General features: G+C 53.8%; 2 long non-coding RNA genes across 4 annotated transcripts; both read left to right on the top strand.

Annotated features, from left to right (window-relative positions):
- Nucleotides 1-1,059: 1,059 nt before the first annotated feature.
- Nucleotides 1,060-3,727, top strand: LOC145721906 (uncharacterized). 2 transcript variants are annotated; one of them, XR_014145925.1, is made up of 2 exons: nucleotides 1,060-1,999; nucleotides 3,442-3,727. It is a non-coding gene; the product is annotated as an uncharacterized LOC145721906 (long non-coding RNA). The 2 variants fall into 2 exon arrangements; XR_014145926.1 differs by having other exon boundaries at nucleotides 3,522-3,727.
- A 3,210-nt stretch (nucleotides 3,728-6,937) lies between these two features.
- On the top strand, nucleotides 6,938-14,427 carry LOC145721907 (uncharacterized). Of its 2 annotated transcripts, XR_014145928.1 has the most exons (3): nucleotides 6,946-7,310; nucleotides 7,810-8,151; nucleotides 9,768-14,427. It is a non-coding gene; the product is annotated as an uncharacterized LOC145721907 (long non-coding RNA). The 2 variants fall into 2 exon arrangements; XR_014145927.1 differs by lacking the exon at nucleotides 9,768-14,427 and having other exon boundaries at nucleotides 6,938-7,310; nucleotides 7,810-8,676.
- Nucleotides 14,428-20,238: the final 5,811 nt, after the last annotated feature.

The raw sequence follows: 20,238 nt of genomic DNA on the forward strand, positions 1-20,238 counted from the left end.
TCAGGCTCCTCATCTGTAAAAGGGGCTCATTGAGCTGCAATATCCCCGGAGTCCTTTCCCCCTCTGCCATTTCGTTATAGCCGGAAGAAGAAAGTAGGTTAGGGCAGGGACGGAAAGAGCATTTTGGGAGCTCTAACTGGATGCTAGGGGCTTTTTGGATATTATCTCATTTGTCTGTTCAGTAATTTCTCTCTGCTCTAACAGATGACCACACACTTGGTAGCTTAACACAACACACCCTTGCTACCTTACAGTTCTGGAAGCCAGAACTCCCAAATCAGTCTCACTGGGCGAAAGGGGTCAGCAGGGCTGGGTCCTTCTGGAGGCTTCAGTGGAGAAGGCTTGTCTAGGATGCATGCTATCTTCGTTCCCACATCACGTGTCCTTTACTCCCATTGCCTTCTTCCCACTCTGATACTCCTGCCTCCCTCTTAGAAGGATCCTTGGGATTCCTTGGGCCCACCTGGATAATCCCGGATCATGTCTGCATCTCGAGATCCTGAATCACACCTGCAGGGCTGCCTTTATAATGTAAGGTAACATTCATTGGACTTTAGGATGTGGGTATCTTTGGAGGGTCATCATTCCACTTCTACATCTCTCAAGGAGCTCAGTTTCAAATCCCAGCTTCTGGACGCTTTGGAGCTGTGTGACCTTGGGCAAGGACCCAACTTCTCTGGGCCTGTTTCTTCACCCTTAAAATAGAGATAATGTCTGAGGATTGTTTGAAATAGTGCAGGGAAAGCTCTGAACACAGAGCTTGCTGCTATTGTTGAGTAAACGTATGCAGTAATCGTAATGGTCATAATAATTAATAATAATCCCAGCTCCTGTTTACTGAGGACATACTTTGTGTCCGACACGAAGCTGAGTATTTCTGTAGGTGAGCTGCTGGGACATGATCCTGGCCCTCATGGAACTGACAATGGAGCCAAGAAGACAGACTTAGAACAAATAATCACACATAATTATGTAATTACCAGAGAGGCCCAGAGAGGCCCAAGGTCACACAGCTGGGAAGAGGAGAAGTGGGCAGGATTCACACCCAAGTCTGTCTGGCCTCCAAGTCCTTCTTTTTCCATGGCACTCCCAGTCTCTCTAGGCTGGTTGAGGCCAACAGAGGACCGGAGATGGGAAGCGACTTGCCAAATGCAGGCCCAGATCTCTGGGCATGCTGCCTGAGGTTCTTCCCAGGGGAGACTAGGAGACAAGTAGTAATGACTAGCGACAGACAGGACTCACTGAGGCTCGCTCTGGGCCAAGAGGCAGGAGAGACACCATCCATGCTTGATGTCATTTGGTCTCCATGGTGCCCCAGAAGAGACCTGCTATCGCCTCCCCTTAACAGATGAAGAATCTGAGGTGTCAGGTCACATGAAATGCCCAGGGTCATGCGGTGAGCTGACTGCCCAGCAGACCCAGGACACCCACTAAGAGGATGGCCTGCCGTGGAGCCTCCAACTGCAAGTTTGCCTGACCCTAAAGCCCATGCCCAGCCCCCATACACCCTGCCTCTGGCGGCTGGCGGGTCTGCAGGGGAAGGGGTGGGTGGCTGTGGTGCCCGGAACCCCTGGGGGGGAATTCCTCCTGAGGACGGCCTTCAGGGAGACCCGTGAGCTGCTCGCGCCACCTAGTGGCCTTGAGGAGGCTGGCTGCTCCGCAGGGGGCCTGCGGGACCCACAGAGGCACCAGGAGACACAGCCAGGCGGAACCTCCTCCTCATCTTCCATCCCCCCGGATCCTCGGATCCTCGTCGCAAACTGACAAGGCGGAGCCAAGAGGGACCCGAATGACCGTCCTCATCTTGCCGTTGAGGAAATCCCATGATTCTTGGAGACAAATGTAGTCCTTGTCCTCAAGGAGCTTCATTCACTCAACAGTCACTGACCACCTGCTCTGGGCCTGCCCCGTGGGGGGTGCTGGTGAACCTCAGGCCAACCAGACCCGATTCTTGCTCTGCAGGACCGTGAGGCCCAGGGGGGACTGGACGACCAAACAGGTAACCAGATGAACCCGCAAGGCCTCCAGGGCGCCACGGGCTCTGTAGCCAGGCAGATCTAGCTGCAGATACTGGCAAAAACACTGGCTAGCATTTATTGAGTGCCTACTGTTGCCAGGCCCTGGTGGAAACACTTCCCATATATTAGCTAATTTGGTGAAATCTTGACTCTCTCTCCCTAGCTGTGTGACTTTGGGCAAATCAATGAACCCTCTGATCCTTGAGATTCTCATTTGCAAAATGGGAGCCATCACGTCTACCTTGCTAGGTCATCGTGGTTTTACATGAGATGGGGTGTGTGTGCGCACGTGGGGGATACAGGTGGGACTCCATGAATGATAGCCACCATTGACATGAGCGCTTTAAGGGAGGGATGCCGAACAGGCCCCACAGCCTGGCTGTTATCTTAGGGTTGGGGAGAAGATGGGAGGGAGCTGATTAGGACAGATGCCTGGAAAGGAGGGGAGGTTTGGCTTTGCTTTCCCGCCCCTCCCCCACCTCTCCTTGGCTCCCCCTTCCCCTCCCCTCCATTCCCAAGTCCACTACCCTGGGCCAGGCCTCCCCATCTCCAGCCTGGACCTGTGTTTCCACCGGCCTCGCTGTCCCTCCCCCTCCTCTCTGCATCCCAAGAGAGCTTCTAGAACACAAATCAATCTGTCCCTGTCTCTTTCCTGCTCATTGATCCCCACCCCACCAGAAAGCCAGTTCAAAGGTGATGTTCAAGGCCCTCCCTCTCTCCTCACTCGCCTCCTTCCTTGTTTGCAGAGTCCCAGGGTGTAGCTCCTGAAGCTACATTGAACTGCGCATTGTTCCCTAACGGCCCTGTGGGCTCCCACCCAGCCTGTGTCCCTTGCTTCCTCTTTCTAGATTCCTGTGCCCTCCTGAGGGAGGCCCTCCCACGCACCCCTCCCCCTTCCCCTATAGGTCCGAAGGAATCAGCCCCCACCCCCCACCCCCCAGCAGCTCTGCTCCCACCCCCAGGCCACAGGGCGAGATGATCATGCTAAATGAAGGGAGAGAGGCATCATGAAATGCTTCAGATAGCGCCTCAATCACGTTAGGCACCTGGTTTTGTCAGGCTTGCATGTCACCGTTGAATAATGATGAGGACACGCGCACGGTCCCCAGTACTGACTCAGTGCCAGGCGCTCCGCTAAGGGCTTCCCCTGGGGTACCCCCCGACCCCCTCCACCCCCCCCGGAGGTAGGGACTGTTGTTTTCCCCTTTATAGACGAGGAAACTGAGGCCCAAGGGGGAAGCAAATGAGCACTGGAGCCCGGCAGGCTGGCCCCCGCGGCGGCCACACAGCCTCCGCTCATGATACACAGATGCAGTTCCCTCTACCCCGAACACCCTTCCTGCCCCCCTTCCCTCACCTTCTTCCTGAAGAGGCCCTTGCCCCTGACCACTTTGTTGTATGCCACCCTGTTTGTTTTCCTTAGAGTCTCAGGGCTTTCTTCGGGGTTGCTCTGTTGTTTTTTGCACCCACCACACACACACACACACACCCTGTCACACTCAGCTGGGAGAGCAAGAACTGTGATTTTGGTAGCCACCTGGGAAGCGGGCCCTCTAGCCCCAGTCCAGCCTTCGGACGAGCGCCGCCCCACGGCCATCCTGCGGGCAACCTCACGAGGGACCTGAGAGAACCAGCCAGCCAAGCCGCTCCCAAATTCCTGACCCACAGAAACCAGGAGATAATAAATAAATGCTGACTATCTTAAGACACTCCGTCTTGGAGTACTTTGTTATGAAGCGATAGGTAATGAATTCAACGCTTACTAAGTATCTGTTGTATAAATGTGTGGATATATAACAACAGCTCCCATTCGTGAGCCCTTTCTCTGTGCCGGGCACTGTGCTAAGGGCTTTGCACATATGATTTGGAGTAAATCGTCATGACAACCTTTCCAGATGGCTGCTACTCTGTGCCCATTTTATGGATGAAGAACCAGGTATAGTGAGGTTCTCCCACATCACGCCGGCAGAGCTCGGACTTGCTCCCTGGCAGCAGGAGGCCACAGGATTCACTGCCACACTACACTGCCCGGGTAGCTCCTGTCCCCTCCCAGTCCCCTTCGCCAGCTCCTGGGGTGCGAGGAAGGGGTCCCTCCTACAGGCTGTGTGCTTCCGCAGAGACCGACCCCGGAGCTGAGTGCACACGGCAGAGCCAAGAATGGCGGAGCTCATTGCCCAGAGCTGGCCCCTCTTGTCCAACCCCCCGGGAGCCCTGCCCTGTCCCCACCTGTGGATGCCAGCTGGCTGGGACGCGTGGGGGAGGGCAGCAACTGTCGAGTCACCCCCAGTGGAACCCAGTCCCTGTGGGAGCAGGGAGGGTCAGAGAGCTCAGATTCCAGGCAGTTTATCATCTCTGCACCTTAGCCGACCCACTAAGGTTACACACCCCGGGGTGCTGGCTGGGCACGCAGAGGACCTCAGAGGCTCCGTTCTCTGGATCAATAAGGTGGGGGCAGGGCTAAAAATAACCATGGAAAGCCACCTGCCCCTCCTGACCTCTGAGAAAGGGAGGCTAACAGGGTCCCCTGGGGAGTTCGGAGTGCTCATTTCGTAAGAGGGGAACTGGGCTGCACAGAGCCGGGCCCCTTGTGAGAAGTGTGAGGGATGAGGGACCTGGGCGCAGGTGGGGTCTACCTGTCACCCTCACTGCGTGACCTCAGGTAGGTTCACTAACCTCTTTGGGCCTCTGAGAACTTCGTCTGAAAAAGATCAGATGATGACAGTGCCTGTTCCCCAAGAATGAAGGAGCCTGGCAGGAGACAAATGTTCGTGTGCAAAGGGGTCTTTGCCCGCTAGGAGTCTTTCCAGTGACCTCACAAGATGGGCGTTGTGACTGCCATTTACAGATGAAGAAACTGACATTAAGTCATTCTCGGGGGCCATGCAGAGCTAGTAAGAGGTGTTAATAGGCAGGATTCAAACCCGAGCGATGCCCTTGCCTCTGTGTCACCTCGCCCCTGTTTATTTTTGAGCCTTCAGCACCTGCTACTGTGTGTGTCCCCTGTTAGAGGCAGTCCCTGTTGGGAAGCAATTGAGCAGAATCAGTTGCATGGGTAGTGAGCTCCCTGTCACTCCAGAGGTATGCAAGCACTGCCTGGGTGTGGCAGGGGTCCTGAAGCATTAGATTTGGGGTTGAATTCAGTGTCATTTACAGTCCCTCCCTGCCCCTAGTTGCTAGGGGCAACTTTCCCTTGAAGACAAAGAGGACACAAATTATTAGGCTTGTTTTCTAAGGGGGGAAACTGAGGCCCAGAGCCAGGATTCGCCCAAGGTCATTCATCCAGCCCAAGGTGAATCTGTGTCGAGGTAGATGCTCCGTTGAGCCTGCTTTGCAACACACCAGGCATGGAGGAGACAGCAGAGTGGGGGCTCCTGCCTCTGAGTGACAAGAGGAGACAGTGAAAACCGAAGACACGGGACGCCGGGCCAGGCAGGGGCGAATCCTAGAGCCACAGGCAGGTGCTCAGGGGGTGTGTGGGACCAGGGAGGAGGCGAAGGCCACCAGAAACAGGGACCTTAAGCTTCTTTTGGTCCAATTCCCTCGGGGGACAGATGAACGGAAGGGGACCCAGAGAGGAGGTCTGTAACATCACGCAGGGCGCGTGACTGCTGAGAATGAAGGGGGAGGGGAAGGTGGGGGCCCTCGTGGAGAGCCTGCTGCTCTAGCCACGTGGGGGGATAATTCATGCCAGGCAGGAGCGGGACTGAATTTGGGACCTTCTGCTTACTCAGCCCTCCTCCTCCCTTCCCTCCACCCTCCACCAGCAAGAGAAAGAGCCCTGATTTCCCAAGCACTCAGTTTGCGCTCGGCCCCGTTCCCTCTGTTCTGCACAGAGGACGTCATTTAACCTAACAACAGCCCTGGAGGTGAGGATTGGGTAGAGCATCACCTCCATTTCTCCAGAAGAAACTGCAGCCAGAGAGGTTAAGCAACTTGCCCCAGGCCACACAGCCAGCCACAGAGACACAGAGCTGGGAGTTAAATTCTGGCAGTGGCTGCTAAGTGTCCCAGGTCTTTGCCCCATGTCCCCCCTTCCCTACCCCCCAGCTCTGGTGGCCTCCTCCTGAGGGTAGAAGATGGGCCCGCCCTGCTTTTGCTCCAAAGTCATCTCATCTGACCTTCAACATCTGCCCTCTGGAAAGTGACTCTTGCTCTGGCCAAGAAGCCACCACGCATGCCCAGGACGTGGGGCAGGCGGGCGCCCACGTGTGCCCGCCGCAGAGCAGGCACCTCCTTTTCTTCACTAGCTTTTTGGAGCTAGAACTCACATTCCGTACCCTTCACCCATTTAAAGCGCACAAGTCAGTGGTGTTTTTCTTTATATATATATTCACAGTTGGCAACCATCACCACCATCCCTTTTAGGACATTTCCATCACCCCAAAATGAAACCCTGCAGAATGAAACCCCATTCTCTCATTGCCCTTCCCTGGGCACCCACTCGTCTACTGTCTCCCTCTACGGATTTGCCTTTTCTGGACACTTCTGTAAATGGAGCCACACGCTATGTGGTCGTTTGCAGGCACCTCTTTTTGAAGCCTTCCCTCTTGCGGTAAGATGGTGCTCTCTTGATTTTATAGGTGAGGGAACTGCGCTCAGAGGGGTCAAGTAACTTGCCCAAGGTCACCCCGTTCAAAGTTGGTGGGTGGATTTGGACTATGTCTGGTTCTAAAGACCTCGGGGCCACCCTCTTAGGCCTGGAGCCCAGAGCTGCCGGACAGCTCCAGGGGTCAGGGGGGTGGGGGGCAGAGGTCTGGGAGTGGGAGGGAGGCTGAGAGGGTAGGGGGGGCCAGGGTTGGAGTGGCAGAGGAGTCGGGGGAGGCACTGGGTCCCACCACCAGGAAGCAGGACCACGGGGAGGAAAAGAAAGGGGTCGGGCAGGCAGGGGTAGGGGCGGCTGAATGTCCCCCCAGGCAGGCGCAGGCCCCCCAGCTCTCTGCCCTTCCCTGCTGATTGGTCCAGTCACATCGCCCAGATGACTTCCCCACTTCTGCCTTCTCTCCCTCTAGAAATAGCTCTCTCCAACCCCCCCTCTCCAGCTCCCAGACCCCAGCCCTGCAGGATGACTCAGCCTGAGCCCTGGAGCCGGCTGTCCCCTTACCACCTCCTCCTCCCCTGCACCTGTCCTCTCTGGCTGAAGCTCCCAGGACATTCTTATCACCAACACCAGGGCGACTGTGCCAGGACTGCCTCAGCCAGCATCCAAGGGCGGGGAGCCTCTGCCCGGCACGTCCGCTGGCCTACCTCTGCCCTTATGCCCTTTTCGTTGGAAGCCCTGCTCCCCCGCTCCTGGTAAGCCCCTTTTGGGTAGCCCCGATAACCTCAGGTCCTCTTAAAATCCTCGTTGTATTTTTTATATGTGTTCTATATCTTGCCCCCAAAGAAATCAAGTTCTAAATTTTGGTCTTTCAGGCTTTCAGCTTGGGACCCCCAGTCCGATCCATCCCACCAGCCCCCGGAAGAATCAGCGACTCAATGAACTGCTGACATAGCCATCAAGTTTCCTCTCTCATGGATGGGGAAACTGAGGCTCGGGGAGGGAGAGGGACTTCTCCAAATCCCCTCATCCGGGGAGGGGCAGGCTTGGCGTGTGAACGTGTATCCCAGGCTCCCAGCACCACAACCCCCTGGGAGTGGAATCTGAGGGAATGGTCTTGAGCCCAGGCTGCCAGTGTGGGGAGAGGAGCTCTGTGACCTTTGGTGGCGCAAAAGGCAAATAACAGCAACCCCTGTCTACTGTGCTCGAACCCCAAACCTCTATTCGCTTTTGCATCCACCCCTTCATTTACAGCCAGACAGCCTGGGTTGGAATACCAGCTCCCCCAAACACCGCTCTGTGACTTCGAGCAAGTCCATGAACCTCTCTGAGCCTCAGTCTTCTCATCGTGAAATGGGTATGATTTAGCCCCGGCCTCAGAGGGCTGTCGCGAGGTCGTATGTGTACGGCACGTAGAAAGTGCCCGGCACGTGTTGAGTGCTTGAAGAACGTGAGCTGTCATCGTCACGGCTATCCCCCGCGAGTGCACTGTGCGGGCAGAACCCACTCCCACCCCCTGCCCGCCGCCAGCCTCGAGGAGCTCACAGGGAGGTGCAGGAGCCAGTCAAGAAGATGGAGCTGTCATGGTCCGTTGCTGTGAGTGCTGGGATGGAGTTTGGCGCTGGGCTTGTGGGACCCAGAACGGGGACCTGGCCCAGCCTGGAGGCCCCCGGGGAGGTCCACGGTGCTGTGGAAGGTGCCAGGGGACAGTAGAGGCGGGCCTCCGGCTTCAGCTCTGCTGCCCACCTGCTCTGTGACCTTGGGCCGGTCTCTTGTCCACTCTGGGCTGCAGGTTCGCACTCTGCATGGTGCTGGACTGTCCCTCCAGAGACCCGGGCAGGCCGACATCTGGAAGCCCGCCACAGCTCCCCGGGCTATTTTTACCAGGACTGTGGGCAGTCACACCACGCTTCAGCATCAGAACCTGGGCAGATGCAAGGGAGCCCCAAGGTCATGCAGTGACCCCTCCTGTGTCTGAGGCCGGGCTGGCTCGCTCAGCAGGCCCTCTGGGCCCAGTATTGCCCCCCTACGGAACCCGAGGTTGGGGTACAGCTGGACTCATCTCTAAGCCCCCACGCGCACTGCACACCAGGGATTACAACCAGTTCTCATCCCCCACTGCATGTTTGTAAACTTTATTTTTATTTGTATTTTAAACTGTTTGGAAGGCCACAGAGAAGTCATGGGGTTGGGGCTAGGGAGGCAGGGAGGGATAGAGACTGGCTGTGAGTGGCACAGACATAGAGAGACAGAGACGAGAAGGACAGAGACAGACATAGGAATGGACAGATACATAGCCAAACACAAGGAGACAAAGGAGGAAAAAGAGAACAGGGTTTAGAGAGAAGGAAGAGACACGGGGAAGGAACAGTGAGAGAGAGAGCAAGATGGAGGAGACAGAGACAGACTGAGGGCAGGGGCGCACCCAGCTCCCCTCCTCCCACGCACACCCCCTGCCCCAGCATGTGCACAACACAGCCTGCTGGCAAGGAGGGGCCGGTGTGGGGGGCGGGGCAGACCAAGGTTTACCTTCTCTGGGCCTCAGTTTTGTCATCTGTAAACCATATCCGAGCAAAGTGACCCCAAGCGCTCCCTGGACTCTGATGGGTTGGGGGCATGAGGCCTGCCCGTCTCATAATGCTTCAGAGTCGGATGAAGCTCTAATACTCAATCCCCACTGTGGGCTCCGTGACCCACCCCATGCAGCAGATGGGAGGCTGGAGCTCAGAGAGGTGCAGACGTTTTTGTGAGGCCACTCAGCGGGACCTAGGGCTCCTGCCTCCTTGTGTCTGGGGACCCAAATCCTCCTCTCCCCGTGGCTGCCCCACCACCTCCCCTGCTTCATCCCCTCCCTGGCCCTCGGTGCTCAGCAGACCCAGCTGCACACACGGGCTTCCCACGTGCTCCACGGACCTTCTCTTAGCAAAGAGCCAGGCGCGACGGAGTGTTCCTGACCCAGGCTCCTTCTCCCCGCTTCCTCCGTGAGAAACTGTAGCCTGGGGACCCTTCACAAAGGACAGAAATAAATTCAGGGGAAAGGGGCCCAGGTCCGGCCTCCAGCCACCAGCAAGACTGCCCCCATCCCTCACTAATGGTGAAGAACAGCAGAAATGCCAGGCACTCTTCTAGGCCTGTGATGTATGTTGCTTCCTTTGATCCTCAGGAAGGGCTTTGGGGGTGAGTCATAAGAAAATCATTATCTTCATTCACAGGTGAGGAAACAGAGGCTCAGAGTGCTGTGCTCGTTTGCCCTAGCTCACACCCTGGGAAGGGGCAGGGCCAGCTCCCGCGCCTGAGATGGTGACAACTAAGGGTTGTGTAACACTCTCCACTCTTTCACATTCATGCCTGAGTCTGTGAAGGGTGACAGCCTGCCCTCGACGAGCGTCCCGCATCTTAGCACCCGGCTAAGTGTCTAATGCGGATCATCTTGCTTCCTCCCCTTGGCCAACACTGTTGCTTCCGGCCCGACAGCTTTGTTGCTGTAAGAGTCTCCCAGGAGTCACCAATGATGCTCGGGGATGCTGACTCCAGCCTGACCGCAGCCTGACCCCAGAGGCCAGTTACAATTGCTCTCAGCCCACCTTGGCGGCCTTGCCCATGATTGGCTTAGTTAGGCAAGGGCATGTGATCGAGTCCTGGAAAATGAGGGCCGAGAAGGAATCTGTCAGAGTGGACGGAGAAGGGCTTCTAGGAATGACTTCTCTTCAAAAGGTGACATAAGGCAGAGACTTCCCTTTTTTTTCTCTTTGGCTGTTGGGTGAAGATGTGATGCCTGGAGCTGTGGCAGCCACACTGTGAGCTTGAGGGGAAGGCGAAGTGTAGAGTAGCCAGACCTAGAGCTGAGTGAGTGACCCTGAGCCAGGACCCCCTTGTTGAGCCCGGAGCATCCTGAGAGCCATGAGAGGCAATAGTGAAATATTGAACTGTTGTGTTTTAAACCATTACGTTTTGGAGCGATTTGTTATGCAACAATAGAAATCACAACAGTAAGTGATTCGTAGATATTTGGTGAGTTAAACATATTGGATACATGATTAGGAATTTTTTGTTTTTTAAGAGAAGCCGCCATGTAAAAGAATCCAAGTTTCTACTGAGTGACAGTGACCTCAGGTTCCCCTGGGGTGGTTCACTTCTGCTCCAGAGAGTTCTTTAGCGGCCTCTCATAGACATTTTCATGCTAGGTGAGAGGTGAGATATGAGTGATCCGGATCTGGCCAACCCAGTAGCCTTTGGAACATCACCCACAGCTTAGGATTCTCGCCAGCCCAGACTGTAGACACTTAGCGGGGGATTTGGTCTCTTGGCTTCGACTGGTGGGTTAGTGAGTCTTGCCTGGGGAATATCATTGGATGTCATCGGCCTTGCCTCGGGGTCCCTGCAGGCTGGAGGGCGGGACTCCAGGACCCAGGTCTCTGGACAAGGAAGCATCAGCAGCCCCAGGAGAGAGAGGTAGCAAGATCACAACCACACCTGCGTGGCTAGTGACAGGGGCAGCACCAGAGGGAGCCACGGGGGGACAGATCAGGGCCTGGGGGCCTCGTCCCACCCACACTTGCAACTAGACTGGCCCTCCCTGGACTCAGTCAGCCCCTGGATTCTCGGACAAGGCAGGAGGCAGGCAGGAGGCCCCAGTGGAGAAGTTGGACTTCCTGCTGATTTGAAAGTGGAGGCTCAAGCTGGCTTTATTTTGAAACATGTGGGAGTTGGGGGACCATCTGTCCCCAGGCTGATGAGGCATGCCACACTTCTTACGTCAGCCTGTGCATCCCACGAGGCAGGGGGCAGCTGAGATCGTGGGCGCCGCCCCGTTCCCTTCTCAGCTGGGCCATCCAAGGCAAGTCGCTTATACTCTGCCTCAGTTTCCCCGTCTGTGAAGTAGGGATGGCGATCGTTACTGCAGGATCCTCAGGAAACACAGAACCAATGAGGTGTCTACAGAGAGAGGTTTATTTTAAAGAATTGGCTCCTGCGATTGTGGGAGCTGGCTGGTCCAAGATCTGCAGGGAGGGCGGGGAGCTTAGAGAATCCATCCCGACCCCACCCCCTCTACATGCTTCCTCCCACCTAGTCCTTGAAGCTCTCTTCTCCACCCCCGAGTTTGAGCCTGGCACATAGGACACCCAGCCCCCCAGAATTCCAGAAAACCGCCGCGCAATTCTCCTTCACACTATGGGCTCCACAAGGGACCCGCTTCATCTCAACCCTGCACCATCACACGCGCTCCTCCCTCCCGCCCCCTCCCCGCCATAGGGACCATAAACTCCTGCCCACCCTTCAAGACCCAGTGTTCCCTGATCTCCTCTGGGAATATTGATCATGTCTCCCTGCTCTGCTTACCCCTGTACCCTGTGGACACTCTTCCCTGTCTCTCTCTCTCTCTCTTCCTAGATTGCAAATTGCCTGAAGCTGGAGATTGTCTTATTCATCTTTTTTGTTTCTCCTTGTCTTTCTATGCCTGGCACAGGGGCCTGTGATAAATGTTGCTGATGAGCTGCCTGGTCCCAGGCAGTGGTCATTCAGTCTACTCTTGTTTGTGTCTGATGACGGGGAACTCACTTCCTGCCCGGGCAGCCAGCTCGGGGTGCGTGCGGGGTGCATTTTCAGAAACTCTAACCCATTGTAATGGTGCAAAAAGGATGAAAGTGAGACATCTACAGAATCTCCCTCTCCTGGACTTGGCAAAGACTATCTTTTGACTATTTGTCCACTTTTTGTCCTCCTTCTCCTCTTCCTAAAGAGGAAGGTCATTTTCTAATCGCTGGGAGAGAAGTTAATTTGTTGTATATAATATAGTCATGGAGGATGGAGAGGAAGAGGGGGGAAAGTTGCACTGGCTAGGAGTTTTAAGAAGGAAAGTTCTACTACAGTCTTTTTTTTTTTTTTTAGAGAGATTTTATTTATTTGAAAGCGAGGTAGAGAGCATGAGCATGAGCCGGGGGTTGGGGGGAGGGACAAAAGGAGAGGGAGAAACAGACTCCCCATTGAGCAGGGACCCCAACTCGGGGCTTGATCCCAGGACCCTGAGATCATGACCTGAGCCCAAAGGCAGACACTTAACTAACTGAGCCACCCAGGCACCCCAGTCTTTTTTTTTTTTTTTTTAAGATTTATTTATTTATTTTAGAGAGAAAGCACACAACAGGGGGAGGGGCAGAGGGAGAAGGAGAGAATCTCAAGCAGACTCCCCACCAAGCACAGAGCGAGCTTGATCTCACAACCCCAAGATCATGACCTGAGCCAAAACCAAGAGTTGGCTGCTCAACTGACTGAGCCATGTAGGTACCCCTCTACTGTAGTCTTGAGGCATAAAAGAAGTAGATAAAGAAAGATAATTTGAGGGGCACCTGGGTGGCTCAGTCAGTTAAGCATCTGCCTTCAGCTCAGGTCATGATCCCGGAGTCCTAGGATCGAGCCCCACATCAGGCTTCCTGCTCAGTGGAGAGCCTGCTTCTCCTTCTCCCTCTCCCTCTGCCACTCCTCCTGGCTTGTGCTTTCTCTCTTTCTCTCAAATAAATAAATGAAATCTTAAAAAAAAAAAAGAAAGAAAAAGAAAGATAATTCAAATAAGTATTGATACGGCCAATGTACCGAGGGCTCTTTTATTGTCCTTCAAGAATTTCAAGACTGGAATTTCTCCTTAATTATTTTTGGTTATTGAGCTGTCTTATTTCAGCATGATATTGCTCTGAGCCTGAGCCACATGAGTCTCTAAATTTATTAGGGTTATCCATTATATACTCAGTAACAGATTAATTGGTGTTTGGATATAGTTTTCTCTTTGATGTTGTGACCTTTCCTTGTGTAGATGCAGGATGGTGCTAATGAGCCTCTAGCTTAGAACCAGTCCATGTATTTTGTGAAGGTTAATTTATTATCTAACTATCGTGTAACTTTCATGAATATTCTCTCCTACACCTCCCACCCCAGCCCCCTACACTGTTTGAATACCAGAAGCTGGCACCAACCCAGACGTCTAGATCAGTAATTGTCAATGCCACCAGACAGTACCCCCCTATTTATAACAAATATTTGGTAACACCCCCTTTACTATCCTGAAATGAGTCTTGCTGATAATAAAACTTATCTACATCTATAATTTTAAAATGCACTATCATGTCCTAACTATAATATGTATAAAGATAAGAAGAAATTTTTTAATAGTAAAATGTTTTCCAATATTTAATATTTTTGTTTGTTTGTTAGAGGGGGAGGGGCAGAGGGAGAGAGAATCTCAAGCAGGCTCCACGCCTAGCACGGAGCCAGACATGGAGCCCGATCTCACAACCCTGACACCACAACCTGAGCTGAAATCAAGAGTCAGAAGCTTAACCCACTGAGCCACCCAGACGATGCCCAATATTTAATGTTTTTTAGTATCTAATATGATGGCCGTGGGGGCCATACGCAGCGGTTAGGTGCTTGCACTTCTGCACAGAATCGCCCCATTCACGGTGCTCACCGCAGGTGTGTGGGGTTGGTGGCTGCACAGTCAGGACAGGCTGGGCTTTGCTACAGACACCCCAGATTATCACAGCTTCACAAGTTTATTCTCCCCACATGTCATATTCAGTGTGGCTGGCAGGGGCTCTGCTCCTCCTGGAGAGACCCAGCCAAGAGCGGAGGCTCCCCGGAGACCCACAGGGTCAGAACCTCTGTGTGGAGACCCGTCCCTGACTCTCAAACCTTCCCCCAGAAGCGACACACACCCACTCCAATGCCACCTACTATGTGCCTGAAAGGAGAGGACACTCAGAACCCTGCCAGATGTCCGTGGTGACTGGCGCAGGCCCTGACAGCCCGCGGGGGCACTCCCGTGGGGGTGCCATTTCTTTGAAATGGTGAACAAGTCTTGGTAAAGGTCCCAGTCCAATCTTTTTCCCCCCAACAATGCAACACATTTTTAGACAAACTGTCCAAAGATAATATATTTATAAGTTCTAGAATTTGGTCTAGAACATGGGGTAGATTGGCCATGTGTGTTCTTCCTGCATATTCTAGAACACCGGGTATCCCTCCCTCCCCACCCTCCCCCACATGTGTCAGAGATCCTGGGTCCCTGGGGCTCAAACCCTGAGGCTCCACATAACCTGGGTGCAAACTCACTGGGTCCACAAAATCACCTCCACTCCCTACAGCGTGTGGCGAGGGGGACATTCTGCCTTCTGAGTGTGTCAATCTGATAAATCGAATAACTTGTGTGAAAACTTTTGATGAACTGGTTAAAATCAACATTTGCCACCATGGCAGGGAAAGGCCACCAGCCAGAATATCAGGAGCTCCATGCCTCGGACAAGGTACTGGTTTCCCTGAGGAGATGACATCCTTTGATGGGCAGAACTATTTCCAGCGAAGATCCTACTCTTCTAAATGTGTTAACATGGGCTCAATATTGCGTTTCTATTTCTGTGCAAAATGCCAGCACAGAAAGAATTTTCACGTTTGTGGGTAATCTGTGGTCAGACAGAAGCAACAGAATTGATGCAGGGCAATGGAAGGTGAAAGTTTTGTGGCCTTTTTTTTTTTTTAGATACACCTTTCACTTGTTTGGGATCACACAATGGATGGTGTGTGTGTGTGTGTGTGTGTGTGAGAGAGAGAGAGAGAGAAAGAGACCACACTAGGAAGTATAAAATGTCAGATATAATTTAGATTATCAATAAAACGGCAAATGTGGGTGTGTGTTGTGTGGCACTCTCCAGCATTTGTTGTGACAAGACCTAATGCCTCTAGCTTGATTAGCTAAAGGTTTGCCGAGAGCTCGAAGGAGCCATCACGCACATGGCCCCTGACAATTTACTGCTTCTGCTCTCCAGCTAGGACCCAGGCCCCAGTAGCTCTCCCGTCCTACAGCACCCCCAGCCTGGCTGTGCCCAGAGAGCACGGTCCCAGGCAGAGGTGGCAGAGCTGGCCTGCATGTCCCTGAGTGAAGGTCATCACCTTGGCTGTCCTGGGGGCATGACTCCCCCATGGATTTCCGAGTGGCAGGGAGGGGAGGAGTTAGACGGGCGGTCACTGTCACGCTCACACACATAAATGCACATACACCAGGTGTGCTCACCGAGACACGGCGCACACGGCAACAGACACACACACACACACACACACACACACACACGCACACATGTAGCTCAACTTTAGCAAGCAGATTTTCAGAACCAGGCTCCACTGGGGCCTCCTGAATCACTTGTTTTAAAAATGTTCTAGGGTTGACCACATTCTCTTACCCCCACAAGAGAAAGAGGGCCGTGTAGCTCATGTCCTCAGCTAGCACTCACTGAGCTGCTGGGAGGGGGGTGCATGGGGCCAGCAGCCAGGGTTGCAACAGTGAGCGAAACGCAGGGGACGCCTGCACTCTGTGTCCGATATGGGAGAAACAAAACAAACAAGGGAAACAAAATGGATTTTAAAAAGCCAAATTCCTAATTAGAAATTCTGACACAGATTTCTATTTCTGGAAGCACAGGGGATGAGGTAGGGTGAAATACACTCCGCGCCTGATACCAGATGACTCCGGATAAAAAACACTGGAAAAACTTCAAAAATGTAGAACTCGGCAAGGAAATAAGAGATCCTTACTCCGAGGGCAACAGAGCAAAAAGGTGGAAAACAGGAAAGAGTCATGGAGGAGAGTATGAGTCAATCTAAAAAATAGGAATTCTAGGGGCCCCTGGGGTGGCTCAGTCAGTTGAGTAGCTGACTCTTGATTTCAGCTCAGGTCAAGATCTCAGGGTCCTGGGATCGAGCTCTGCATCAGGCTCCCCGCCTCAGCGGGGACTGTGCTCCCTCCCCTCTGCCCCTCCCTCTGCTTGCTCTCTCTCTCTCAAATAAATAAATCTTTATTGTTTGGGATCACACAATGGATGGTGTGTGTGTGTGTGTGTGTGTGTGTGTGTGTGATAAATCTTTATTTATTTGAGAGAGAGAGAGCATGGGGAGGGGCAGAGGGAGAGGGAGAGAGAAACTTTAGCAGACTCCTTGCTGAACTCTGAGACTGATGTGGGGCTCGATCTCAGGACCCTGAGATCATGACCTGAGCTGAAATCAAGAGTCAGCCGCTCAACTGACTGAACCACCCCAGGGGCCCCTCAAATAAATAAATCTTAACAACAACAACAACAACAACAAAACCCAGGAATTCTAGAAGGAGATAATAAATGTAGGAAAGGCAACATTTGAATTTGATATTCTATATTGATATTTTATATAGTTTATTATCTATATTTTAAATATAAAACCCTCAAATGTGAACTTACACATTTATATTATATATACTCTATATAAGATATATATTTATAAAGTATATTATATATCAAAAAATAAATCCTCTTGGTTTGTTTCTCTGGAGAGCCCTGACTGATCTTTGTGACTTTGGTCTGCTGGGACGGGGCCCCCATCTCCCCAGATGCCTCAGGATCCAGCCTTACCGGCCTCCCTATGCCCAGAGCCCTACGTGCACTCCCCAAAGGCAGGGGCCAGGCCTGTGTGCTTCACCACGGCCCTCCAGAGCCCAGCCCGGTGCCTGGCATGACGCAGGCCTCAGTAAATATTGGATGAACTCACCGTCGAGTGAATTTATTTGGAGAGCCTCTCCTAATGCGGTTCCCTGACTCTGACACCATCTTCCACTCTCTCTGCATATCACCCCCCACCATCCTGAGGCCCTGACACAGACTCTTTCCTCCCCAGTCCCGCCCCACAGAAGATCCGTGAGAGCAGACACCATGTCCGGCCTCCTCACAGCTGGGAGACTAGTCCCAGTCGGGAGCCCGGCCCACAGTATTGGCTCAATAAATATTCGTTGAATCAACGCAGAATACATGCTGTTGCAGGATTACATTTGTAAAATATTAGCCCCTACTCCCCCCACCCCCTGCCCCCCTGCCCAGGATTTCTTTTCTTCTTTTGCTCTTTCCTTTTCAGTCAGCAAGGCACTTCCGAGCCCAAGCCTCAGGAAAAGACGTGGCAGCTGAAAGCAGGAAGAACACGTCTCCTGTGTGGATTTGTGGACTCAAAAGCTCAGGCCCTGAGAGGACCAGGAAGAACACACAGAGAGGGCAAAGATTTGGAGGAAATCGTGAGGCGTCCCTGCTTCCTGAGCTGGAAAATAATGTTCTGAACAGTCAGAAGGAAGACACAGATGGCAGTTGGTGGTGGTCCCCAGAGAAAGTAGTTCTGTCCCTGCCTGAGGCCACTGTTAGCTCAGAGGGCACCCTTGTGTGAATTAGGAAAAGTCACCCCTTCCGGGTTCACAGCTTGGCACCTGGAGCACAGACTGGATGCAGCCTTTCATTGGATCCTCCCCCCAGGTGCTCTTATGGAGTGCACAACCTATACAACCATACAGGACAGCCCTGCACACCCCTGCCAAGCCCTGGAAGAGGCTGGGAAAGCTCAGACAGGCCCGTGGGGTCTAAACACAGGGGAAATCTGTGCCTCCTGTCCCAGGTGAAGGCCTCATGGGGCAGGGGTGTTCCAAAGAAGAAGTGGCCCAGGCAGAAGGAGCCTCGGACAGCCTCAGGGTTTCCTCAAGTGCCTGGTGAGGACACTAAGTGAAGACCAGGTGGGGTGCAGCATCCTTGAGGACCACTGGGAACGGATGACAGCCACAGATAGCCACCTTCCCACCCTCACACACCACAACGTGGCACATGTAAGCCCTCTTAGAATTAGCCAAAACCCCAGGGAACTGCGGAACCGGAGAGCAACCTCCAGGAGACTGTGATTAAGTATCTGCCACAGTGAGGATGCCAAATAGGAAAAACCAAGTTGCATTTTGTGCACGTCAGAGGTATAAACTGCGATTTTTCTACCGGCTGTGCTCAACAAATATGTGTCGGATGCATGCTGAATGAATGACAAATGGCTGGTACTTCTCGGCAACCCTAATTTTCTTCTGCCCTGATTTAATTATCAGAGCGCCCGGTGCCCTGACTAGATTGTCAATTGCTTGAGGGCAGGGCCCAGCCCATTCAGCTCTAAATCCTGCACACGTATCTACACAGAAGTGCTCCTGGCCAGGGCATTCAACTGAAGGACTATATAAATGCATGGAATTTTCCCCAGACTCCATGATCAAAAACCTCCCCTCCCCTTGCACTCCCCTCCCCTTCTCTCCCACCATCTCAGATAGCAGAAGAACTCCCAAAGCCCGGAGCAGACCGAGGAGGGGGACCCTTTCAGGCTATTGTGGATACGGCAGCGTAGCCGGATGGATGAGCCTTTTAGGATTTGAGACATGTCTACACTAGCAGATGAGCTCCGCCCTGTTCAGCTGCCGGGAACCTTGGTGTGGTCTGAGGTCAGGCTCATCGCAGGGGGTTGGTTGGGCCCCGGGGATTCAAGGGCAAGGGTGACTAGCTCCCTTCCTGGAGCTTTACGGGGCCGAGGACTTGTGGCTTCCCGGAGTTGGTATCCTGAATCTTAGGTTCTGTTTGAGGCCCTCCCGGCCTGGGCGCTCCAGTGGACTCAGGCCCCCTTTTCCGTGGCCCCTGTCCATGGCCTCGGCTCCAGCCTGTTGCCCGGCTGCCACGGTCACATGACAGTGTTTTATTCTGGGTCCCCATCGCAATACCACACATTCTGTCCCTGTGCTCGGCATTTGTAGATAATGGACCGTGGCTCCTGGCCTGTGTTTGTAAGTTACCCCCATGTGTCTGAACTTTCTCCGTGGCCACAAGGTCAGTGCCCGCCACCGGCTGGCCACCTCTTTGTCTCCCCAGCTGGAGTCCCCGCTGCTTCCCCAGCTTTGAACCCGGCTTTGCCGCTCACTAGCCGGTGTCCTTGGCGTGTTATTGAAGTTGCCGTAAGCACGGTGACTGCCCCCCCCCCTCCCCGGGTCCTCTCCTCTGGGCGCCCTGCAACTGTTTGCCTCTTACTGCAAAGGTCTGCCGAGCAGCCCACACCCCCCCACTGGCCAGGGCTGTTCCGCCTCCTTCCCCGTGCCCAGCACTGTCCCCGCCACTGAGGGGTGATCTAAGGAAGGCAGCTTCCCGTCCCTCTCTCCCTCCTGCCCCATTTCCCTCCTCTCCTCCTCTCCCTCTGCCTCCGCCCCCCAGGGCTATCTGCACACACAATCCCAGCCATTTCTTCCCTTCACTTGCTCCGGGAAAGGAAGATCACCAGGCACGGACTGTGATGCTGCAAGGTCTTTTATTAAAACCAGGTGAGTCACTCCATTTGCTGAGAAGGCACACTTATGTTCCAGACCCCCGTCGCCTCTCTCGGGATGCGTGTGGCTGTCCCTCTCCGCCCACACCTCTTTCTCACTGCAGACAGACTTTGGGGCGGGGGGTGATAGGAGAGCATCTTTATGGCCAGGCCTTGGTTTATGGCTTGGATTTGTGATTAGAGGTGAGGGTGAAGGTGTGGTTGAGTTTGGAGGTTGGAGGAATTGGGTTGGAGTTTAAGAGAGAGGCGAATTAACACTGCGGGGCCACAGTGAGCAAAGGGTCACATGTCTCCTGGTTCCCGGGGTGATGACCCTCCACGAGGACCCCAGTCTTCAGGCAAGCGAAGCCACCCTGAAGAGCCTAGCCCAGCTCCTCAGCCTCTCCCACCCACCTCTCAAACAAAGCGGACACTCAGAAGCAAACTCTACACAGCTACAGGGGATCTAGGCCCACCCGACCCTTGGCCCCGGGGCCCGAGTGGGTGGGGGTGGGAGTGGGGGCGCCCAGGTGC

The sequence above is a fragment of the Leptonychotes weddellii genome, chromosome 5, assembly GCF_054177405.1.
Source record: "Leptonychotes weddellii isolate Sample4059 chromosome 5, ASM5417740v2, whole genome shotgun sequence".
NCBI lineage: Eukaryota > Metazoa > Chordata > Mammalia > Carnivora > Phocidae > Leptonychotes > Leptonychotes weddellii.